Here is a 17,390-nt window from a genome sequence, read left to right as displayed (position 1 = left end):
TTTAGTTACTGTTGGACCGGGCCCGAGTGTAATGGCCACGACAGTATGTGCTGTTGGTAAACCTTATCCAAGTTGTCTTATCTTTGGAGTTGACATTAGTTAACAGTCCAAAAGTAACTGAAACGTACTGCACTGTCTCCAGAGAGAGAGCAATGTTATTACAGAATTATAGGGCAATTTAAAACATGAACATAACAATCATGTTAACTCATCATGTAATATGATCTCATGACAAAATATTGTCTTTCAGTGTCAGGATTGAGACAACACTCAATCTACTTTATCCAATTCGGAAATGAGAGCCAGGGCCGCCTCGAAAATCAGAGACAGAGTGAGATAGAGGCATAATGTGCACTCCAATAAAATGTTGCTGAGTGGAATGTTTTTATACTTTGTTGCAGATGCCAATTATATTTTCACCTACTATAATGTCCGAGATAAACAAACTGACGGCTCAGCTGACTGCTAAAGGTGAAGTTATCGCAAACTTGAAAGACGTAAACAAGGATCTGCAATGTGGAAGTGACTGAAAAGGATAAACGTCAGTCTCATGATCAAAAGGTGGGCCTGACTTGACTCTCTCTCTTTCACTCATTCACTCATTCAATCTCTCTCTCTCTCACTCTCTCTCACTCACTCACTCACTCACTCACTCACTCACTCACTCACTCACTCACTCACTAAGTTTAGTTGTGTTTGCCACAGTTTGCTGTAATGATGGATATTGCAGTCTCTTCTTGTTTTATTTCTATTATTGAATGAATGATTATTTCAGTATTTTTGTATTATTTATTGGTTGGTTGTCCAAAAACATTCGATTCTAAAACCCTTTTCATCATTTGTTATCATTAAAACAGTAACCTTCAAATACTGTAGCATGTCATCCTAAACATCTTTGTGTGCTTTTAAGGGCTTCACCTTAGAAGCACTTGCAATAACTGTAAGAAAGACTACCTGTTGGTGTAATATATTTGATCAAAAGCCTTGGAAAGTCTGTCGTGATTCAGGTGGTTAATGAGGATGGGATGTCAGACTATACAGACAGTCAATCATACGGAGTTGTGCATGTGTAGATTATATTTTGGTTTTACTTCAAAACAGGATGGTTGCTTTATTAAGTTATACAATTTGCAGGTGTCTACATCTTAGGGAGTGACGAGGAAGAAGATGATGATTATGACAGCTCCTCCGATGAGAAAGCAACCCATGAGGAAGAAGCGCAACCTCTTCGTCTCATATGTATCTCTCTCGCTCTCTCTGTGTCTTTGTCTCTCCATCCATCCCTTCAACATTTCACATGTATTACCACACATTTTTTGGGGGAAATGTACTTTTTCTAGATTTACTTTGTTTTATCTGCGAGGTTTGATTTTGTTCAGGTTATTGGGTAATGTCTTGCAGGGATAGAAAACCAGCGATCACTCCCCTGATTTATTTAACCTTTATTTAACTAGGCAAGTCAGTTAAGAACAAATTCTTGATGGGCCTGCCCATCATAGTATCTACAATGGCGGCGTACTTGATCAAGTATCTGTGTTTTTGTTTATGTTATATAGTATAACGTTGACTCCGTGTTTTATACAGTTACCTAACTGGTATTCTATTTTGTCGGGGGTTAACCCCTTACACTCGTGGAAATTGACCTATGTGGATAGGGCCAAATTAAAATGTTTTTAACAGAAGAACCATAAAAAGAATATACATTGCCTTCGGAAAGTATTCAGATCCCTTGACTTTTTCCACATTTTGTTACGTTACAGCCTTATTCACAAATCAAATAAAAAAAGATCCTTTGCAATCTACACCCAATACCCAATAACGACAAAGCGAAAATAGATGTTTTGATTTTTTTGAAAATGTATTAAAAATAAAACAGAAATACCTTAATGTTTACAATGGCTGACACTTAAATAACGTGCCATAGAATTCTGCGGAACCATGCAAGCTGTGCTACAGTACGCTGCAACTTTTAAAGGATGAACCACTATATCAAAAGCAGCACTAAGGTCTAGGACAGATGCAGAGCCTTGGTCTTATTCCATTAAATGGTCATTTACCACCTTCACGATTGCGGTCTCAGTGCTATGATGGGCTCTACAACCAGACTGAAGCGTTTCGTATACGTTGTTTGTCTTCAGGAAGGCAGTGAGTTGCTGCGCAACAGTATTGGGAGATTCGATATAGGCTGATAGTTTTTTTTCTGGGTTAAGGTTTGTTTTTTCAAAAGAGGCTGTATTACTGCCACTTTTAGTGAGTTTGGTACACATTTGGTGGATAGGGAGCCGTTTATTATGTTCAACATAGGAGGGCAAAGCACAGGAAGCAGCTCTTTCAGTAGTTTAGTTGGAATATGGTCCAGTATGCAGCTTGAAGGTTTAGAAGCCATGATTATTTTCATCAATGTGTCAAGAGATATAATATTAAAAAACTCGAGTGTCTCCCTTGATCCTAGGTCCTGGCAGTGTTGTGCAGACTCAGGAAAACTGAGCTTTGGAGGAATACACAGGTTTAAAGAGGTGTCCATAATATTTATTTCTATTGATCATGATCTTTTCATCAAATAAGTTAATGAATTTATCACTGCTGATATCACTGCTCTCTTGGTGAATACTGCTTTTAGTTAGCTTTGCGACAGGTTCAAAAATAAATGTAGATTGTTCTTATTCTCCTAAAATAAGTTGGAAAAATAGGATAATCGAGCAGCAGTAAGGGCTCTTCGATACTGCACGGTACAGTCTTTCCAAGCTAGTCAGAAGACTTCCAGTTTGGTGTGGGGCCATTTCCGTTCCAATTCTCTGGAAGCTTGCTTCAGAGCTCGGGTATTTTCTGTATACCAGGGAGCTAGTTTCTTATGACAAATGTTTTTAGTTTTTATGGGAGCTACTGCATTTAGGGTATTATGCTAGTTTAAATTTAGTTCCAATTTTTGTACTCTGAGGTCCTTGGGTAAGTGAAGGGAGTCTGAAAGGGCATCTAGGAATCTTTGGGATGTCCGAGAATTTGTACCACGGCTTTTGATGATCCTTGGTTGGGCTCTGAGCAGATTATTTCTGTGATTGCAAACGTAATAAAATGGTGGTCCGATAGTCCAGGATTATGAGGAAGCACATTAAGCTCCACAATATTTATTCCAAGGAACAAAACTAGGTCCAGAGTATGACTGTGGCAGTGAGTAGGCTCCGCAATCCTTTTGGAATGGGTCTGTGGACTTTTCCATGTGAATATTAAAGTCACCAAAAATGTGAATATTATCTGCCATGACTACAAGGTCCGATAGAAATCCAGGGAACTCAGTGAGGAATGCTGTAAATGTGGCATCCCCTTAAATGAGGAGATGCCTCATTTAACACAATAAATTAATCAGGCTTAAGCCATGTTTCTGTCAGGCCAATCACATCAAGATTATGATCAGTGATTAGTTCATTGACTATAACTGCCTTGGAAGTGAGGGATCTAATATTAAGTAGCCATATTTTGAGATGTGAGATATCACAATCTCTTTAAATAATGACAGGACTGGGGGAGGTCTTTATTCCAGTGAGATTGCTAAGGCAAACACCACCCTATCTCATTGTGGAGTTAGAGGAGGTAGAGCCATGTCTATGTTCATAGATAAGATGAGAGCACCCCTCCAGCTTGGCTGGAGTCCGTCACTCCTCAGCAGGCCAGACTTGGTCCTGTTTGTGGGTGAGTCCCAGAAAGAGAGCCAATTATCTACAAATTCTATCTTTTGGGAGAGGTAGAAAACAGTTTTCTGTTTAATGTTTTCAACCAGCAATTGAGTTGTGATACTCTGCTGTAGAACTCATCACTCCCCCTATCTGGGAGGGGGCCAGAGACAGTTCTCGATGCCTACACATCGTTCTAGCTGATTTACACGCTGAAGCTATGTGGCGCTTGGTGACCTCTGACTGTTCCATCCTAACATCGTTAGTGCCGACGTAGATAGCAATATCCCTACACTCTCTACACTCGCTAGATTTAGCCTTAGCCAGCACCATCTTCATATTAGTCTTAATGTTGGTAGCCCTGTCCCCTGGTAAACAGTGTATGATCGCTGGAGGATTCTTTTTAAGTCTAATACTGCAGGTAATGGAGTCGCCAATGACTAGGGTTTTCAATTTGTCAGAGCTAATGGTGGGTGGCTTCGGTGTCTCAGACCCCGTAACGGGAGGAGGAGAGACCAGAGAAGGCTCGTTCTATGACTCCGACTTCTTGCTTAACGGGGAGAACTGGTTGAAAATTTCTGTCGGCTGAATGAGCGACACCGGTTGAGCATTCCTACAGCATTTCCTTCCAGAAGCCTTGAGAAAACTGTTCGGCTGCGCGGATTGTGCGAGGGGATTTACACTATTGTACTTATTGGTGGCACAGGGGCTCTTTCATCCTTTCCTACACTTAAATTACAATTGCCTAACGATTGCGTCTGAAGCTGGGCTTGCAGCACGGCTATCATCACCATAAGGTGATCGTTCTCCTGTATATTATGAGTACAGCGACTGCAATTAGAAGGCATAATGTTAATGTTACTACTTAGCTTCGTCTGGTGGAGGTCATGTAGAACCATGTCCAGATAAAGCGTCCGGAGTGAAAAAGTTTAATTTAAAAATGTTGAGTGAGGGGAACATTTTTTAAATATAAAACAGTAGTTGGAACAGAAGTTGGCAGGTCGCAAAGTAACGTTAGCAACAAACCGTACAGCAGCACGTAAAGTTCGCAAGTTGTGACCGGAAATTACACATCTGTCGTTTCTCTTTGCTTATTTGAGTTGTTCTTGTCATAATGTGGACTTGGTCTTTTACCAAATAGGGCTATCTTCTGTATACCAAACAACCCTACCTTGTCACAACACAACTGATTGGCTCAAACAGATTAAGAAGGAAAGAAATTCCACAAATTAACTGTTAACAAGGCACACCTGACCTCTTAAGGATCAGATACTTCATCTCAATTTCCGTCTAAAATGACAGACCCAAATCTAAATCAAGCTGAGGACATGAAGCAAGAACATGAATATTCTTGATACTATTTGAAAGGAAACACTTTGAAGTTTGTGGAAATGTGAAATTAATGTAGGAGAATATAACACATATCTGGTGAAAGTCACAGCCAACAAACGTGTTTTCTATATATTTTTTTGCATCTTTGCAATGCAAAGAAAGGCCATACATTTACCTAGGAAGCTGGGTGTAATTGTGATGTTGTCCACAAAAGGGTGGCATTGTATGTGCAAAGTTTCAGACTGATATGTTCAAGAATGAGAGCTCAACTTTATATTTTCTCCCAGATGTCCCTCACGAGTTTGCCCAGATGTACACAAGTGGCCGAATTGGTCACTTGATACATTTCCAAGCATTTCCAAACATTTAAGTTTACACTGACAATATCACTTGATAATTTAAATCACTCAAGGATATGGTGGAAGCCTCCAACACGTCTATCTTAAAACTCTCAAATGACATTTCCAGCCAATCGGTCACATGCAAGTCTCTGGAGCAGCTCTGTGATGAGATGCAGGTTAGCGCCAGGGCTGCTACAGATGACGTAGCCACCTGCCGAGATGCAGTGAAGCAACTGCGAGATAAAATTACGTTGCATGAAGACAGAGAGAAGAGAGTGAACATGCGTCTTGTGGGTCTGAAAGAAACGGCAGAAGGTTCTGACCCAAAAGGTTTTCTTCAGGAGAATCTACCAAAATGGATACCGTTGCTACAGTGGTTCCTCCTTTAAAAGTTGCGTCATACTGTGGCACACCTTGCGGGCTGCTGCAGCATTCTGTGGCACGTTATCTATTTGTCAGCAACTTTTCTGTTAATGCTTACACTATTGCTAGTTTGACCACTAGAGGGCATCTTTGAGATTCATTTGATAGTCTTCCATATTGGCATTAACAGAGAATTTAAAACCTTTTTTGTAATAACGTAGTATATGAGATTGATCTAAGAAATTTGGCTTAATTTGATTAATATTATGGTGTTTCTATTCCGAGAAAGGGAAGGAGTCGGCTGTCCATGTAAATAGGAATTTGTTCTTAACTGACTTGCCTAGTTAAATTACGGTTACACTAAGAGCATAACATTTCTGTACCCTAATTTTCTAATTCTTATCTAACCAATACCCAAATGGGGATTAAGTGAAAATAAAAAATCTAATTGATTTGTCAAGACCTGTCTCCGTGCTTGCCTCAGAGCAGTGCGAAACGTTTTCTTCTTTTGCTTCTAACTTCAATATGCTCTTTAATTAAATAAATAAGACCTACACTAATTTTAACAGCACATTACTCAACACAAGTGAGACTCATTTCACCTATGGTAGGCCTACAGTATATCGATTTATCTATTTTCAATGATGTGACTATACGCCAATAATTACATTTAGAGGATTGGAGGACTCTAAATTAAAATCTAAGGGGCATTTTCCATTAGGATCTGTGAGAGTATCTGAGAATATCTAAGGGGCTTTTATATCATTCTTAATTAATTAATTAAATAATAATAATAACCGCTTTGTTTAAAAAGTAACAATATTTTGGAGCTTTCCTTTTCATTTAAACCTAGAGTGAGCTAGGAAAAAGGCAGTTCTTGAACATGGGGTAAGACATTCTCACTAATTTGTAAATAAAGCCAGTTTGTTATTTAGAAAGGTTTCTCCAGAAATAAATCACACTATTATTTAGCAGACATCACTTGCTTATATTCATGAAGATGATGAGCGATCGGCAAAGGCAATCTGTAATCTGCTGGCATCACGGCACGACATCGCTCTAATTACAGTCAGAAGACAGTTGAAGAACCTTGCGTGGACTTGGAAAGGCTTAGTAAAAAAAATATGTATATATATTTTTTAATTATCATAACATTAACCATGTGCGTTCGCTTATTTTGTACTGTTCTGTAGTTTCGACCCAATGATTCATCTGACAAACAAAGAACTTTGCGTCCTACAGGCCCAGGCATGGATCAAAGCTGATGAGACATTCAATAATGTTATCTTCACAGACGAATCAACCGCGGCCCTTGAGCAATTTGCTCAAAATCGCTACAGAAAAAAAAGGAGATCAAGCAAGCCGAGTCCCAAGCATCCGCTCAAACTCCATGTGTGGGGGGCAATTTCTCGCCAGGCAATTTCTCGTCAGGCACCAGGCCCATATTGGATTTTTGATGGTAAGTTTGGCTATTTACAATGCAAAAAGGTACATAAAATATTGTAGCCTACACCTCACGGACTGTTATGTGTTCCACAATAATTAACTCTTGCCTACTTTTTCAGATATCATGGCTCGAGATTTCTTTGAGGACTGTCAGAGAGGTGTTTCTGGGTACACATCGTTTCTTTCAAGGTAGGATTATAGCAGTATTTACGTTTAGGCCTATTTACATGTATATTTCTATTATTGTACCTACATTTGACTTGTTAGGCTAAATGTATTTTTTTCTTCTCCAAATGCAGACAATGACATAAAACACGGGTTTGCATTGCAAATGAGGCCATAAACTGGGTCAAGTCGCCAGCAGAGTAAGTAGACCTTTATGTATTAAAATAAAGGTTCAATAAAAATAAATAAAATACCTACAACACCTTTGGTAGGCCTACAGTATATCTAAAAATATATTTTTTTATCTCTACATGTAGGTCTCCTGATTTAAACCCGATCGAACTTGTTTGGCATCAACTGAAAACATTCATCCGTAACTCTGCCATGCCGACAGGCAAAGATGAACTGGTCAAGGCCATCAAGATGTTTTGGCTAGAGAAATTGATGATACAACAATGCAACAAATACATTGGGGGAAAAAGTATATTGTCCTGTCAGTAGGAAACATTTGCATGATGGGCTACATTCGTGATGTCTTCACTATTATTCTACAATGTAGAAAATAGTAAAAATATAGAACATCCTGTAATGAGTAGGCGTGTCCAAACTTTTGACTGGTACTTTCTTAATTAATTAGATTAATATTATGGTCTTTCTATTCCATGAAACAGAAACACAGAAGGTTTTTAGTTAAGGATGGAATGGAAAATATGGCGCTGTACAACGTGACATCGACAGTACAGTACTGGGCTATTTAGCTAAAACATTCCTGTGTCGTGCGAACGAGAGACCGGTTGCAATTGTAAGTAGGCCTAATAAAAAAAATCCTACTTCTATTCTGCTGTTAACCTCTTAAGTCGACCCTCTACTTTTTTGAACATTCTGTTAAAAATCGCGCAACATTTCAGCGCCCTGCTACTCATGCCAGGAATATAGTATATGCATTTGCTTAGTCTGTGTGGATAGAAAACACTCAGACGTTTAAAAAACTGGTTAAATCACTGCTGTGGCTTTACCAGAACGGCATTTACATCGAAAAGCACAGGAAAAACTGATCACTGAAAATGGGAAAATATATCCATGCGCTACTTGATCCCATTGATAAAGGTGAACCACAATTAAATGACTGAGGTTGCAGTACCTACAGCTTCCACACGGTGTCTAGAGTCTTGTCATTTCCCTTCGAGTTTTTTCTTGGTCAAACACATGCAGGACACCGTATCTCCTCCGGTCTAGGACCGGATATTTTCGTTGAGTTTCTAGCCGGACATTTTTCCAGACGGACAGCTAATGATCTTTACATCGCCTCCTGATGAATTTTATCGCTTATTAACGTTTACTAATACCTAAAGTTGCATTACAAACGTATTTCGAAGTGTTTTGTGAAAGTTTATCGTCGACTTTTTGAATTTTAAAAAATGACGTTACGTTTTGAAACGATGTTTTTTTCGTTTATCACACAGTCTACATATAACGATATCTAGGCTTTATATGGACCGATTTAATCGAAATAAAGACCCAAATAGTGTTTATGGGACATCTAGGAGTGCCAACAAAGAAGATGGTGAAAGGTAATGAATGTTTTCTATTTTATTGTGCGGTTTGTGTAACGCCGAAATGCTAATTATTTTGTTTACGTCCCCTGTGGGTCTTTTGGGGTGTTGCATGCTATCAGATAATAGCTTCTCATGCTTTCGCCGAAAAGCATTTTAAAAATCTGACTTGTTGCCTGGATTCACAACGAGTGTAGCTTTAATTCGATACCCTGCATGTGTATTTTAATGAACTTTTGAGTTTTAACTAATACTATTAGCATTTAGCGTAGCGCATTTGCATTTCCAGAGCTCTAGTTGGGACGCAAGCGTCCCGAGTAGAAGCAACAGGTTAACTAGGCAAGTCAGGTAAGGACAAATTATTATTTACAACAAATGCCTACCCCAGCCAAACTTAGATGACACTGGGCCAATTGTGCGCAGCCCTATGGCTCTCCCAATCACGGTCGATGTGATACAGCCTGAATTCCAACCAGGGACTGTAGGAGGGACTCTCGCACCAAGATACAGTGCCTTAGACCGCTGCGCCACTCGGGAGCCATGACCAATATACAGTGGGGCAAAAAAGTATTTAGTCAGCCACCAATTGTGCCAGTTCTCCCACTTAAAAAGATGAGAGAGGCCTGTAATTTTCATCATAGGTACACTTCAACTATGACAGAAAAAATGAGAAAAAAATCTAGAAACATTGTAGGATTTTTTTATGAATTTATTTGCAAATTATGGTGGAAAATAAATATTTGGTCAATAACAAAAGTATATCTCATTACTTTGATATATACCCTTTGTTGACAATGACAGAGGTCAAACGTTTTCTGTAAGTCTTCACAAGGTTTTCACACACTGTTGCTGGTATTTTGGCCCATTCCTCCATGCAGATCTCTAGAGCAGTGATGTTTCTGGGCTGTTGATGGGCAACACGGACTTTCAACTCCCTCCAAAGATTTTCTATGGGGTTGAGATCTGGAGACTGGCTAGGCCACTCCAGGACCTTGAAATGCTTCTTACGAAGCCACTCATTCGTTGCACAGGGGGTGTGTTTGGGATCATTGTCATTCTGAAAGACCCAGCCACGTTTCATCTTCAATGCCCTTGCTGATGGAAGGAGGTTTTCACTCAAAATCTCACGATACATGGCCCCATTCATTCTTTCCTTTACACGGATCAGTCGTCCTGGTCCCTTTGCAGAAAAACAGCCCCAAAGTATGATGTTCCCACCCCCATGCTTCACAGTAGGTATGGTGTTCTTTGGATGCAACTCAGCATTCGTTGTCCTCCAAACACGACGAGTTGAGTTTTACCAAAATGTTCTATTTTGGTTTCATCTGACCATATGACATTCTCCCAATCTTCTTCTGGATCATCCAAATGCTCTCTAGCAAACTTGTGACGGGCCTGGACATGTACTGGCTTAACTTCTTGGATATAGGGGGCGCTCTTTTAATTTATGGATAAAAAAAGTTCCCGTTTTAAACAAGATATTTTGTCACAAAAAGATGCTCGACTATGCATATAATTGACACCTTTGGAAAGAAAACACACTGACGTTTTCAAAACTGCAAAGATATTATCTGTGAGTGCCACAGAACTGATGCTACAGGCGAAACCAAGATGAAATTTCAAACAGGAAATGCCCCAGATTTTGAAGGCGCTGTGTTCCAATGTCTCCTTATATGGCTGTGAATGCGCAAGGAATGAGCCTACACTTTCTGTTGTTTCCCCACGGTGTCTGCAGCATTGTGGCGTATTTGTAGGCATATCATTGGAAGATTGACCATAAGAGACTACATTTACCAGGTGCTCGCTTGGTGTCCTCCGTTGCAATTATTGCGTAATCTCCAGCTGCGTGTATTTTTCCATTTGCGTCAGAGGAGAAACCCAACTGCCACGAATGACTTATCATCGAATAGATATGTGAAAAACACCTTGAGGATTGATTCTAAACAACGTTTACCATGTTTCTGTCGATATTATGAGTTAATTTGGAAAACAGTTCGGCGTTGTAATGACTGAATTTTCGGGGTTTTTTCTTAGCCAAACGTGATGAACAAAACGGAGCGATTTCTCCTACACAAATAATCTTTTTGGAAAAACTGAACATTTGCTATCTAACTGAGAGTCTCCTCATTGAAAACATCCGAAGTTCTTCAAAGGTAAATGATTTTATTTGAATGCTTTTCTTGTTTTTGTGAAAATGTTGCCTGCTGAATGCTAGGCTTAATGTTATGCTAGCTATCAATACTCTTACACAAATGCTTGTGTAGCTATGGTTGAAAAGCATATTTTGAAAATCTGAGATGACAGTGTTGTTAACAAAAGGCTAAGCTCGTGAGCCAATATATTTATTTCATTTCATTTGTGATTTTCATGAATAGTTAACGTTGCGTTATGGTAATGAGTTTGAGGCTATGATTACGCTCCCGGATACGGGATTGCTCGACGCAATAAGTTAATTAGGGGGACACGTCTGGCACTGCAGGATTTGAGTCCCTGGCGGCGTAGTGTTTTAATGATGGTAGGCTTTGTTACTTTTTTCCCAGCTCTCTGCAGGTCATTCACTAGGTCCCCCTGTGTGGTTCTGGGATTTTTGCTCACCGTTCTTGTGATCATTCTTCCATTTCCTAATAATTGCTCCCACAGTTGATTTCTTCAAACCAAGCTGCTTACCTATTGCAGATTCAGTCTTCCCAGCCTGGTGCAGGTCTACAATTTTGTTTCTGGTGTCCTTTGACAGCTCTTTGGTCTTAGCCATAGTGGAGTTTGGAGTGTGACTGTTTGAGGTTGTGGACAGGTGTCTTTTATACTGATAACAAGTTCAAACAGGTGCCATTAATACAGGTAACGAGTGGAGGACAGAGGAGCCTCTTAAATAAGAAGTTACAGGTCTGTGAGAGCCAGAAATCTTGCTTGTTTGTAGGTGACCAAATACTTATTTTCCACCATAATTTGCAAATAAATTCATAAAAATCCTACAATGTGATTTTCTGGATTTTTTCCCTCATCTCGTCTGTCATAGTTGAAGTGTACCTATGATGAAAATTACAGGCCTCTCATCTTTTTAAGTGGGAGAACATGCACAATTGGTGGCTCACTAAATACTTTTTTGCCCCACTGTATATATATATATTTTTCTGAATTTTACCTGTGTGTAGTTAGATACGTTTGTGGAAAGATAGTTCAAATTATTATTTTTTTGTGGGGGGGTCACACCTAGCTTGGCTATTAGACCATTTTTTGGTAAAGGTTGAATAGTTTATTGTTCAGGTATTAGCCCATCCTGCTACACTTGTGAAAAACTAATAATAATATTTTTCCCCCTTTTTGAAGATTCCAATTGATAGTGTTTTTAGCGACAATCGGCCCCAACCCCAATTAATACATTTGTGCACAGATGATAGCGTGCTGGACTAGAATGTTGATGGTTCAAAACCTCCCTGCTTGTTTCTTAACATTATTATGCTAGTCTGGATTGTTACTCCCATGTCATTCCTGCTGTCTTCCACACGTCATTCTCCGCCTGAGTGGCTCGCTTGTGGTCGTGCTGGTAGGATGTACTGTTTTTTGTCTGTATATATGAATTACAAATCAGCCTTTACTTAAATCATGTTTCTAGTCTATTGCGTAGTTACAACGTGTAATCATTGATGTCCCAGGAGCAGGAGTGGTTAACACTGTTGAGGTGTATAATTGTAATACACACATGCAGACACAGCATCATTCAAAGAATGGAGTTTGATACAACTTGTATTGGATATGACTGAAAAAAAACTTGCTAAATAGCGATTTTGTATATTAACTTTATGACAAATAGATATGCACAACCGTTGGTCTCTTTGTTAACTAACATATTCCTCTCAATTGTACATTTTTTGCTTGATTCATTCGTTATGACGTTATAATTACTTAAAGGAACCACCAAATCTACAGTGGCAATAATAACCGTAGCCGCACCCTCATTTTCTGTCTGTTATGATATGAGGACCGAGTGGATATCCTGCGGGGAACCCACCGAGACATGGGAGATCCTATCTGGCATTCTACCCAGACTACAGCAACGAAACCACACTGAAGAGGAAATCCTTCGACCACGTTAAACGACAGATGAGAGGACTTTGTCCTTTCCAGATACACCCAGCCATCCTGAAAAATGGAACACAAGAATTCCATACTGTGGAAGAAGCAGAGGCATACCTTGCAGCTGAGGACAACTACAAGATAAGGAGTCCAGTCATTGCCCCCCATTCCTCCAGATTCTCCCCGCTGCAGACAACTATGGCCCCCCTCCTTCCTTGGATACCATGAAATCCCATCTTAACTGGTAAGATAGACACAACGAATGCTAAGCTAACTAGCTAACTTCGCCCATATTTATTTGTTCTTCAGCGACATAATTTGGTTAATTTGGTGAAGGGCATGGTGGATGTGTTATCTTGGCTGTTAGGAGTCTGGTTATATGGCTAAAATGCAGCTGGCTGGCATGTGGCTCGCTAGCTGAGTCGGCTGTCTGGTAGGTTAGGTTGGCTGGATACATTTTTGGTTCAGTCTGTAAACGTTAGATGGCTAAAATGATTAGCCGTTAGTAAAGCAGTCCTTGGGTAGGGTAAAGTTTATGGGGATTAACCTTTCTAGCGCAGGCGTTCCGCTAGAGACCCACCTCGACAACATCCGGTGAAATTGCAGAGCGCGAAATACAAATGACAGAAATAGAAATATTTAACTTTCATGAAAATACAAAACTTCTCGTTAATACAGCTGCTGTGTCAGATTTCAAAAAGGCTTTACAGCAAAAGCACACAATGCAATTATCTGAGGACAGCGCCCCGCATACAAAAGCATGACAAATATTTTTCAACCAGGCAGGTGCGCCACGAAAGTCAGAAATAGCGATATACTAAATGCCTTACCTTTGAAGATCTACTTCTGTTGGCACTCCAAAAGGTCCCAGTTAAATCACAAATGGTCCTTTTGTTCGATAAAGTCCTTCTTTATATCCCCAAAACTCAGTTTAGCTGGTGCGCTTCATTCAATAATCCACCAGTTTCCCACCTTCAAAATGCATACAAAATGAATCCCAAACGTTACCATTAAATGTTTCCAAACAAGTCAAACAACGTTTATAATCAAACCTCAGGTACCCTAATACGTAAATAAACTATAAAATTTAAGACGTAGAGAATCGTTATTGTCTTTACTGGAGATAAACAACAAAGGACGCTCTCTCATCCACGTGCATGAAAACACTATAGCCAAAATGGGAGCCACTTAGAAAAACTACAAATTCTAGCTCATTTTTCCAAAAACAAGCCTGAAACTCTTTCTAAAGACTTGACATCTAGTGGAAACCCTGGGAGCTGCAATCTGGGAGGATTTCGCCTCATAATAAACATGACAGCCATTGGAAACAGTGGTAGGCTGAATGTTTTTTTTGTTGGATGGTTTGTCCTCTGGGTTTTGCATGCCATATCAGTTCTGTTATACTTGCAGACATTTTTTTAACTGTTTTATAAACTTGAGAGTGTTTTCTATCCAATTATATGCATATCCTAGCTTCTGGGCCTGAGTAACAGGCAGTTTACTTTGGGCACGCTTTTCATCCGGATGTCAAAATACTGCCCCCTAGCCCAAAGAGGTTTTAACATACAGTTTTAAACAACTTGGTATAAATGACATCTGTGAAAAGTAATTTTGCCATGCATTCATGTCATGTTGGATACAACAAGTGACTGACATAACTGGACTGGACTTCGGAAGTCGAGTTCTTATCATCATTGGGCCTTCCCAAACTCGACAGAGAGCAATCTGCATTCCTTGATTCCCCACTTACTCTTGAAGAACTCAGGAATGCATTAACATCTATGAAAAGAGGCAAATCACCAGGACTTGATGGTTTCCCTTCTGAGCTGTTTCTTGAAATATGGGATATTGTTAGCCACTAATTCTTGGTTATATCAACCATGCATTAAAACATGGAGAATTCCAGACCAAAACACCTCACTGATTATAGTTTTGTTGAAAAAGGGTAAATCTCCCCTAGACTGTAAAAGTTATAGGCCCTTAAGCCTTATTACAACATAGCTCAAGCTGTTTGCAAAGATACTTGTAGGACATCTAATTTGCAACGATAAAACTGGGTTTATGAGCGGTAATTTAGCCTCAGACAATATTCCATATGATAAATGAGTCTGAAAACAACCTAGTCCCCGCTGCACTTTTTAGTTTGGATGCAAAAAAAGCCTTTGATAGGCTAGTGTGGTGAAGAATGCGTAATGCCACATCTTCAACCACAGGAGGCTGAAGAAATTTGGCTTGTCGTGCAAAACCCTGACAAACTTTTACAGATGCACAACCGAGAGCATCCTGTCGGGCTGTATCACAGCCTGGTACGGAAAGTGCACCGTCCTCAACCGCAAGGCATTCCAGAGGGTGGTGCGGTCTGCCCAATGCATCACCGGGGGCAAACTACCTGCCCTACATGACACCCACAGCACTCGATGTCACAGGAAGGCCAAAAAGATCATTAAGGACAACCCCGAGCCACTGCCTGTTCACACCGCTATCATCCAGAAGGCGAGGTCAGTAGAGGTGCATCAAAGCTGGTACCGAGAGATTGAGAAACAGCTTCTGTCTCAAGGCCATCAGACTGCTAAACAGCAATCACTAACTCAGAGAGGCTGCTGCCCATATTGAGACCCAATCACTGGCCACTTTATAAATGGATCACTAGTCACTTTAAACAATGCCACTTTAAATAATTTCACTTTAATAATGTTTACATATACTGTATTACATTACTCATATCACATGTACTGTATATACTGCATTTTATACCATCTACCGCATTTTGCCTATGCCGCTCTGCCATCGCTCATCCATATACTTATATGTACATATATTCTCATTCACCCCTTTAAATCTGTGTATATTAGGTAGTTGTTGAGGAATTGTTAGATTACTTCTTAGATTTGTATGCATAAGGTAGTTGTTGGGAATTGTTAGATTACTTGTTAGATATTACTGCACTGTTGGAACTAGAACCACAAGCATTTCGCTACACTCGCTTTAAAATCTGATAAACATGTGTATGTGACCAATACAATTTGATTTGATTTGAAAACAAAGATTTCCGTTATCACCAATGCTCTTTGCACTGTCGTTGGAGCCCTTTGCTCAAGCGATTAGATTGGAACCATTTATTTTACCCATCAATATCACTCTATGCTGAAGACACCTTATTGTATTTCTTAACATCTCAATATCTCTTCAACCGATTCTGAAGAATAGTTATTGTTTTTATGTCATTCTCTTGATATAAAATAAACTTGGAAAAATCTATACTGGTGACCCTTAATAACCCTGTTAAGTTGCTTAGTTTGCCTGCTGTATCTCCAGTGCCGTGGCATGAGGCAGGCTAGCTTTTTTAGGCATATGCATACCCGCCAAATTTTCCCAAGTTTGCAGAAGGAACTATGTCAAACTAGAAGATGAGATGACCTCTGATTTGCAGAGATGCAGGAGGTTTGTCTCTGCAGGAGGTTTGTCTCTTCCAGATTACAAATTATATTACTGGTCTAAATCAAATTACATTCTTGACAGTATGGTCTGATGATTCTATTGCAGCATCTTGGAGAGGCATAGAGGAGACAGTTGTTGCGCCGCATAGACGCTTTTTTCAGGCATCAAGATAAAAAACACCATACAAAAAAAGGTGGTTAAATTATTTTGAACTCACTACAAGTATGGTACTACGCTGAGAAACATATAGGCAACACGAAGAGGTTCTGTGATTCTTTTCCTATATGGCATAACTATAACCTGCTGACAAACAATAAGCCTTTTGTGTACCCATTGTGGGCGTATAAGGGTGTGCATACCTTGCGTGACATGTATAATGATAAGGGGCTAATACCTTTCCAGGACCTCAAACAAATGTATTCACTTCCAGGCTTTTCATGGTTCCTTTACCTATAGTTAAGATCTTCATTAAAAACTTATCGTGTACCATGGGATGCCCCATTAACATTCCACATAATGCTTGCATGGATAGACCCTTCATTAACGTCTAAAATGGTATCTGATACTTATGGTTGCCTGCTGTTAAATGCGCTACATTGGGTGTCACTCTGGTATGGAACGGCGAAATGCAGGGATTGGGGCACGATCTGACCTGGGATACCATTTCGGAAAATGTATTTGTTACCTCTAAAAACCCAGCACACCAGCTTATACATTGTAAGCTTATACATAGAAGTTATGCAGCCCCATTTCGATGTTTTAAGATTCCAACTCCAATATGTGATAGATGCCATATGAATGCTTTTGTAACACTAATGTTTTGGGAATGTCCTGTGGTGTCACAGTTCTGGTCACATGTTTCAGATTTCCTTAGAAAAATGATGGGTTTCCCTGTGAACAAAGATCCACCTTTATTTTTGTTGAATGATGACTCCTCACTTGTATTGCAACTGGTTCAGAAAATAATCATTTATGTGGGGTTTACAGAAGCAAGTTATCCTCAGTGCTTG

At 39.7% G+C, this 17,390-nt stretch overlaps 1 protein-coding gene and 1 long non-coding RNA gene across 2 annotated transcripts in view; both read left to right on the top strand.

Moving 5' to 3' along the window:
• LOC115109742 (membrane-associated guanylate kinase, WW and PDZ domain-containing protein 2-like) overlaps positions 1 to 17,390 on the top strand; it is a 257,310-nt gene that overhangs the window by 74,340 nt on the left and 165,580 nt on the right. The gene's annotated exons all lie outside the window — the stretch shown is intronic.
• On the top strand, positions 1,170 to 7,517 carry LOC115109743 (uncharacterized). The gene is made up of 3 exons (XR_003860549.2): positions 1,170 to 7,163; positions 7,270 to 7,339; positions 7,450 to 7,517. It is a non-coding gene; the product is annotated as an uncharacterized LOC115109743 (long non-coding RNA).

Source organism: Oncorhynchus nerka, linkage group LG25 (genome assembly GCF_034236695.1).
Source record: "Oncorhynchus nerka isolate Pitt River linkage group LG25, Oner_Uvic_2.0, whole genome shotgun sequence".
Taxonomy (NCBI): Eukaryota; Metazoa; Chordata; class Actinopteri; order Salmoniformes; family Salmonidae; genus Oncorhynchus; species Oncorhynchus nerka.
This window is presented reverse-complemented; position numbering and strand designations above follow the sequence as displayed.